Here is a 9,057-nt window from a genome sequence, read left to right as displayed (position 1 = left end):
AAATATGCGCGGACATGATACATCGAAGTATTAACCCACCTTATTACAACTCACCTCGCTGTCAAGGGCTTGAAAACCCGTTTAACGCGCACCACTTCAGCATCTTTCCAGCCGGCTAGGCCTGCTCCCGCATACCGGAAGTGTTAGAACCGGGAGAACTATTCCCGCTGTGCGCCGAGTCGCCGAGTCGAGGCTACGCACGTTACGCGCTGGGTCGAGGTTAGACGGAAAAGGTGTATAGAGCGCCGCTCTTAGGCGCCCGTTTCTTCCGGCTTGAGCGGCGTCGCCGTCGGCGTACCCGTTAGGTCACGTCACCCCCCCCCCCCCCCCCGAGGTCACATGACCTCACGGGGAGAGGGGGGGGGGGGTCACGTAAACCTCAGTCTACCTTTTTTTATACTTTATACGCTATGAATTTTGCTAACAACTCCGTTCTGTTTTCTTTTTGAATCTAATAAAAGTTACTCGTTATCATTAAGACTGTAATATGTTTTTTTTTAATTTTATAACATGCTTTTTAGATAGTGACAACATCTGGCGACATGGCGTCAGCCCATCTTGACCTAAAGCGAAGTTCTGTGTCACTGAGGGAATTTCACAAAAGTACTCAGGGAAAACCTGGAAAACTCAGGGAATTTGAAAATGTCAACTTGGTAGACACCCTGTGGGCTGTCTACCAAGTTTTAAGTAAGCTGTACCGCATTGGCTTCCAAGACCTATTTTACGCATTACTTAAAACAATTGTCAAATCGTACGCAGCTCGTTTTCATATGTAAAACTCATAGTCCAAAATGTTTTCTTAAGACTGGCGTTCCGCATGTCTCTGTGTTGTCCCCTCTTATGTTCAATAGCTTTGTCCAGGATCTTCCGCAAATACGCCGATGATACTATTGTGTTGTCAAGTCATATACATTACCATGACGCCGTTAAATTTCTTCAGTTAAATGTGATACAGATAATGTACTGGTTTTCAAACAATGACATTCAAGTCAGTGCTCAAATAAACATAAACGCAACTATTATTTATTTCTTTTTCTATTTAAACCTCAAGCCCCTTTCGAGCATTACATAAGGGGAACGTGATACAACTGTTCGTACAACTGAACCAAGTGGCAACAAAAAGATAAAAAGATAAAAAATAAAGGCCAAAAGCATAAATTGAGGGTACCAAGCATCTGGCGTAATTTCGGCCTTCAAACATAAGATATAAAAACTATGGCGCACTGTAAAAACATTTACATCAGAAACAAGACACTGAGGACAACAAATATTGCGGGGATACAAGACTATTCAATGTTAAACATGTTTAGAGCTGCGACAAAAGACTGATGGTGACTGATGGAGGCAATTTCTCTAGGGAGGCTGTTCCAGTCCGATATAGCGAAGTGTAGTGGAGAGTTATTAAACATGCTGGTTTGTGCAAATATGAGGTTACTTTTGAAAGCATGACCTAAGCGGGACGACATATGGTGAGCCGGTAGTAGTAAAGTCCCCAAAAGTCGAGGGACTGTAATAAAGTTTATGTATAAATGATGATGTACGAGGTGCCTTCTTCTAAGAAGAGGTGACAAGTTAAGTCGTGGTTTCTAACTCCTCACGCTTGTAACTCGAAAGTAGTCGCAAGCTATAAATCTAGCAGCATTGTTTTGAATAGATTCAATCTTATATGTCAGATATGTTTGATGAGGGTGCCAGACAATTGCTGCATGCTCCAGTTGAGGTTTAGCCCACTAAAATCGAGTTTCTTAGACGAGCCAATATTTTGGTACGCTTCAAACTGTATCTTGCAACTCGGTACCAATCGATTATCTGAACACAATTAAAAATCGGGGAATTCATTTTGATTGAGACCTACCATGGAAGTCTCACATGTCCTTCATCTTCAAAAAGCTACCAGCTGTTTCCTGCACTCTCTACAAGTTGCGCAAATTTCTTCCTATGTCAACCGGAAGACTGCTGGGGCATGCGCTCGTGTATAGCATACTTCGCTATAAGATAACTGTATTCGGGCAAAGCACGTGGCAATTAGAATAGAAAGTGAACTGTTTACTTAGGGTTATTTTGCAAAGCGTAGCATATGACCGAATCTCCAACCATCTGATAACCTCCTTAATGACCTTTCTACACCAACACTTGAGCGCTATTTCGGCGAACTGTCATACTGAAAAACTACTGAAATGGCATGTTTAAAAACCCCAACAATGTATGTTTCACCCTTCGCGATCGGACACTATTTATAGCTGTCCGCATCGATGCGCATTTTAGAAAATGCATTTATCTTTACTATGTACCTCAGATTTTTAACAATCTTCCCTCTGGGCTAACAGTTGTAACACCTCGAGTAGCTTTGAAACGTAAACTGATAGCATTTTGTTCAGGCACATAATGCAGCGTTAACATGCCCATAGAATTTTTGTTTTCATTTTATCTTACCGTGAACTCTGCACGTTTTGCTGTTGTCCCCTGCTTGTACATATTTTCTTCCGTCGCGCGTTCGGGCTTCTGCCTTTTCAGATTTTGATGTAGGAGTGCATTGAACTTAATATTTTTAGGGGCTAGTCCTGATACACTTTACGGCTTCGATGGTCCCGTTCCTATACGTCGATATACTTGAGCCCCTGCAATAATCTATTATTTTTATTATTAGTAGTAGTAGTAGTAGTAGTAGTATTTTATCTATCTCTACTGTCTACCGTCTCGTGAATCTTCTTTGTCGTCTTCATCTTGATATCATGGCCGATCCTGAAATGTGCGGCATTTGCTCGGAACTTCTGCCATTGGACGGCAGATGCATGAATTGTGCTGACTGTTCTTGCCTGTATCATTTGGGAAAGATGTGCTCCGGCATCGCCGACGGCACCTTTAAAGTAATGGGCACTGCTAAGCTTGAAAAGTGGCGATGCCTCGCATGTCGTGGAGGTCCAGCGAAGTTGGATTTACCTACCGACCCTCCCTCTTCTCAGGCTGAACCCACTGCGTTTTTGGCGCAACTAGAAACAGTGAACCAGAAACTCGATTTTCTGGTATTTCGGAAGGCGCTCCACGAACTGCACCCCAAAATGTATGCATTATTGTCGATGAAGCAGGCGGCCGATACGATGCGCGACACAAAGGCTGGGATGCAAGAGTCCCTGAACTTCGTGTCGTCTCAATACGATTTTATTAGAGCTTCAGAAAAAGCTCAAGACAATATCATCAAGTAGTTTTAAACAGAAAACAACTACCTTGCGGTCAATGATATCTGACCGATCAGCTGGGCAACTACAAATGAAGGACTTCGAGCCATCACACGTTGAGGTTGTGCATCGCCTTCCCGCTAGGTGTGATGTCGTGCAGCGCTGGATGGCGTGTCGTGGCCTCTTGGGCTCTCTCACAAGACAAGATTCACAACCTCAACTATAGTTCAACGACAATCTGACAGAAGACAACAGAGAACTCTTCTGGGTAGCAAGAATCAGAGGGAAAGAGAAAGGATTGAAGTTTGTGAGGCTCGTCCTGTTTTTTTTTGTTTTTTTTTTGCAAAGGAAAACGTAGGCTCTTTTATACTCCGAATCACTAACGCTGTTTTTTTGGAACATATTCTGTAGAATTTATGACCTCATTTGTAGACTTTACGGACCTACGCCCGTTCTCAAGAAACTTCCAGTTAAGTTCGGGTACTTCCTTTACTTTATTGAGCGTTAGTATTAGAAGTTTACGTAAGAACTGGGATGAGTGATGTATTTGTTTTCACATAAATTAATATTTACAATGAACAGGTTGATATGTTTTCGCTACCTGGATTCAGCAGCTTTTGTATACTCGGGACAAAAAACACGGAGGTGGTATCGCCATTTTCTTAAAAGCCAAAGCGTTTTATTCAAAGATAACCATTTCATTTCTTTCTTGCATATCACCGGCACTTCGTGTCATTACTTATGCTTATGTCACCTACTCGCTCGCCTTTTATAGACCACCTTCTTAAAGTGTTCCTGGTTTTGTCTCTGAGCTACGCCACTGCATTCAATCTTTGCCGGGTAATGCAACCCTCTGCGTCGCAGGAGACATCAACATTGGTCTTCTAAAACCCTTCAAATCACTACACTAGTTTGCGAGTGTCTTACCTTAATGGCTAACTACGGAGTTGAACCCTAGGTTCTTTAACCACCAAGAGAAGAAGTTCTAGGTGACGGACTTCTAAACTCATCAATAGATCACATGAACGTGAGGGCATTATCATAGGCAAATAAATCGGCAATTATAAAACAAAAATTATCAGATCACTATTTCGTATTGTGGAAAATCGAATTTCCAGAGCGGGTTTCTACTGACAGAAATATAGACATCCCCCGAATCGAAATCGTCGACATTAAGACTTTTAATAAATATGTCTCCGGTTGCGACTGGGTTACATTTCAGTGACGTGTGAGCCATTCAGAAATCTATATTTCGTCTGTTCAGTTGTTTTGGCAGTTTTATCATGCAAAAAAGAATAATATTTCTAAAACAAAGAAACTCAAGCATACGTTGGATAACTACTGACACACTATGCGCCATTAAACTTAAAGAAGTAGACTGGAAGCGTTGCCGTCGCTCATTTCATAATCGGAGCCTGCAGAAAGAGTTTCGATCTGCAACAAAGTTATTGCGCTTATTTGCTAGGCTAAACAAATTTACTTAAAAAAACAGCTCTTGGAATCTCGGTCCAACTCCGCTAAAACTAGGTCATAAATTAACACAATGCGAGGTGTCTCGTCGGGCTTACAAAAAAACCGTCTTCAAGACGTGTTTGGGCATAATTACCTCATAACTCATAATACTTTTAATGATTTTTTTGCCGCCTCATATGGTAGACTCCGGAAAAGCACCTTGTCTTTTTCTTTTTCTTATACAAACTCTGTTTCCGCTTTCCTTTCACAGGTAACAGGTGATGATTTGAAAGCTATAATTTTTAGCTTAAAGTCGAGTAAATCCCCAGAATTCGATAGCCTACGGCTGAGTGATCTACGCAGGGATTTCAATTATGTTCGGGACACACTTCTTCTGTTGTTTGACAGTAGAATCGAATCTGGTTTGATACCTGATGAACTAAAAATCGCGGTTGTCACACCCATCTGAAGGGAGCCTATCGTAGCAACGTTGAAAACTATCGCCGTACTTCTATTTTGCCGTGTCTAGCTAAAATATGAGAGAAATTTTTTTTATCACCATGTTCTGCTTTATAGACAAGCATAATTCTTCATAGAACTATATCGGAACAGGTTAGAGAAATCAGGCGAAACCGTTGTTTCACATGAATAAAGTTTTAGTTGAAAATAAAAAAAAGATTGCGTCCCTATTTCAGCCCCCGTCTTTCGGTGCTGCCATCTTGGAATCACGTGACACGGCCTCCACTAGGTTGCTTCAACTCGTCGCTCCGCTGTCCTCTCCGCGCATTGGCGAATGCGGTGAGTCCGTGTTTCTCGTATTTATTATATAGTTGCACATCATATATTATATGCCTAGCTTCGGCGGTAAATGTGTAACTCGTTTTGACTATTTTAACCGTCGGCGTCCCCGATGTGTATGAGGAGGCTACAGGAGGCGCATAAATCAGCGTTAGCACTCACACACATTAAATATTTAAATGGCCAACTGCACGGGGCGCCAAATGCCAATTATTTGACATCTCCGTGTGTCTGAATAATCGTGGCGGGATAGCTTCATTGAGAAGCGCAAAGAATATTTCCTCGAGCGCGGCCGGCCAAGCAGGCAGCGCACTCGTGGCCTAACGGCTATCGTGCTTGCCTGCCAGGCGAAAAGCCGAGGTTTGATGTCTGGCCGCGGAAACACATGTTCGTTGTTTCTGTAATGTCGTGCTCTGGTAAATTCGAAAACCCTGTTGTTTATTCGAGATTAGAACCTTCTGCGCTCCGAACCATCTACGCCGATTCTTCCAGAAGCCCGCGCGTCTACATAAGGGACTCCGCGTGCCGAGACGGAGTCAGACTTGCCCCAGCGCTCGATCCTGCTCTTTCGCCGACATCGACGCCTGCGACGCTAGCCTTATTATTATATTTTGTTCTGGGTGCAAGTTCCCCTCATTAAACGTTTACTTTATACAGTTATTTGCCGCCTCATCATTTGTCATTCATGACAATATTTATGATCGCGCCTTTATGAATAAAAGAAGGTGGCATAAACAATAAATTTAGTAATAATATAATAACGCGTTTTATTTTCCGTCAAAAAATGTATGACGGAGGGAGACCGAGGAAAAAATCTCCATGATGCAGCTTCACCAGCCCTCGCAGTTGTAGCAGTGGTGCAGAAAACAAAACGGCAAAATGCACCTGAATAATTATTCGCAGACAAAGAATACACACAGGGAAAGCACCGTTCATTGTTTCAAAGGAAATATGATACATTTGCTAAACAGTCATATTAAAAAAAAAAATGCTCGAATTTCATTAAATGACCGGTTAGGGAGGTCGATGTTTTCAGTGGGAAATAAGTGGAGTAGCCTAGGTAGTCTACTTGAGATTATCATTTCCTCGCCATGCGTTGTTTTGTAATTTTGAAGCACCCAGTACTCCGTGCAACGGGTGGAATATGCGGTCACTCTGTGTGTTAGGGAAGCGAGTTCCAGAAATGTACGAGCATTTTTTCTAGGTGTGATTTATAGGTCAGACACAGTCGATATTATTACAGGCAATTCAGAGCCATCAAAGTCAGGCCATTAAAAATAGGCGCACTAGGATTGTCATGTGGAACATTGCAGATGTTTCGTAAAAGACTTTTCTTGAAGGACAAGTATTTTATTTAAATTTTCATTTTTTGTATTTACCTTGAGTAGATGTCAATAGTTTACATGGAAAGATAGAATGATTTATTAACTAGTAATTTCTTATGTCTTGGTAAAATATGGCGTTGGCGGTATATCGCGCCAACCACGCGTGACAGCTTTACCAATACATAATTTACATGCTCGTCCCATTTCATTCGATCTGTGAAAATGACACTAAGCGTTTTAAACCTAGAAATAACTTATTATTTTTGATGAATTTAGGATATTATCACTGGTAATATTATCATCCTTGTTTCTTGGACGAATAAAAACGGCTTTTGTTTTGCTCTCATTAATTTTTTAACGAATCATAACTATTCCAAATAACTAGGCCCTTGAATGGTTTCTGCTTTAATTACTAATTTGTGACCGCAGTTGTTTAAAAAAAAACTAGACTTTTATCATCAGCATAAATTATATATTTCATATCTTGTTTACGGTTACGAAATCATTCACCTACAAATGAAAAAAAAAAAAAAGGCCGCAAGATATTAAGATATTCCCTGCGGAACACCGGATAAGATTGGTTTCACATAAGAACAGAAACCGTTTATGTGAACATACTGTTTTTTATGCGATAGGTACGACGTAATTAATGTTGACGCATAACCACGAAATCTGCATATTTCCAGCTTCCTTATAAACAGGTGGCGGTTTAATTGACCGAATGCTTTGCCGAAATCGATGAAATTTGCGAGTGTCATCGTTTTATCTTCAAAACTACTCAAAATGTAATCTTCTTGTTCAAAAAGAGCAAGTTCCGTAGATCGGTTTTTGTGAAATCCAAACTGTTATCAAGTGTTTGTATCATGCTTATCAGCATAAAAAATGCCTTTGGAAAACACTGATAAGATTGAAATCGGCCTTGAGTTTCCTATGTCATTCCTATCAGCCTTTTTGTACAAACCACTGACACATAGGCAACGTATGAAGCATATCTGTGTTTCCGGAAAGCTTCGAGCTTGGCTTCGTAAGAAATTGAAAACCGCCTATTTTGGTGAGATTTCTATCAAATGATGAGATGCGATTTCTGTCAATGTACGTCTTTATGCCGACGCTTGTGTGATGTATAACGAAGCCAAGAGTGTTGATGACCAAATTAAGCTTAATGATGATTTGAACAATATTCTGCAATGGTGTGACACATGGCAAATGTGTATAAATGATGACAAAAGTGTTTATATGTCCGTCACTAATAAAAAGAAGCCACTTTCATTTTCCTATCACATGAACGAACATATCCTAAAAGAAGTTACTGAAATAAAATATCTGGGCCTCTGGATCAGTTCCGATCTTAGATGGGACAAACAGACCAATTTAATTTCCTCGTACGCCCTCCGTAGATTCTTTTTTCTCAGACGAACACTAAAATCAGCCACTTCAGATACTCGACTCCTCGCGTACAAGACTCTTATCCGGCCAACCCTTGAATATGCAAACATTATTTGGGACCCATTTACACAGGTAGGAATTAATCGTATACAACGAATTCAAAATAAAGCTGTCAGATTCCTTTTTAATGCCGATAAGAAGGCGTCCGTTTCCGAGCTTAGCAAACAGCTTGGGTTTGTCCCGGTTCAAGAACAAAACCGTGTGTGTAGACTTCTTTTTTTATTTCAAATAATTAAGGGAAAATATAAAATTAACGTTGAGGAATACATCACTTTCTCGACTGGTTACGCCACCCGAGGAAGAACCCCACTTATGATTACACCTTACCAACCGCGCATCAACGTTTTCAAATTCTCCTTTTTCCCTCAAACGATTATAGAATTAAATGGGCTTCCTTACGAAAGTATTAACCAAGATTCTGTAAGTTCATTTGTTTCCGCTTTGTGTTCTGAATGAGTAACTAGTAACGCTTTGGTACTAAATCGCTTCATTTTATGTTACTTTCCACCCTGCTACGATCCCTGAAAGGGGTCAGCAGTATTTGTAAATGAAGTAAATGAATAAATAAAAATAATATAATTCTTATGGGGCACACATTTGAGTTTATATGCCTTCTCTCCTGCTACGCTGCCATTTAGCGGGAAATTATTCTCTAGATGTCTCGCTAAATTTAGCGGAAAAAACTGCCCCCTAAATTTAGCTGGGAAATTTTCGCTCTAAATTTAGCTGGGAAAATTTGTTGTTAATTTTACCGAGAAAACGTTCCCGCTACATTTAGCGGCAATATTTCCCCACTAGATTTAGCGGGATAATTTTTCCGCTAAATGCAGCCTGCAAATGTTTCCGCTAAATGTAGCGTG

The sequence above is a fragment of the Ixodes scapularis genome, unplaced genomic scaffold, assembly GCF_016920785.2.
Source record: "Ixodes scapularis isolate PalLabHiFi unplaced genomic scaffold, ASM1692078v2 PGA_scaffold11__112_contigs__length_91849675, whole genome shotgun sequence".
Taxonomy (NCBI): domain Eukaryota; kingdom Metazoa; phylum Arthropoda; class Arachnida; order Ixodida; family Ixodidae; genus Ixodes; species Ixodes scapularis.
Note: the sequence above shows the minus strand (reverse complement) of the source record.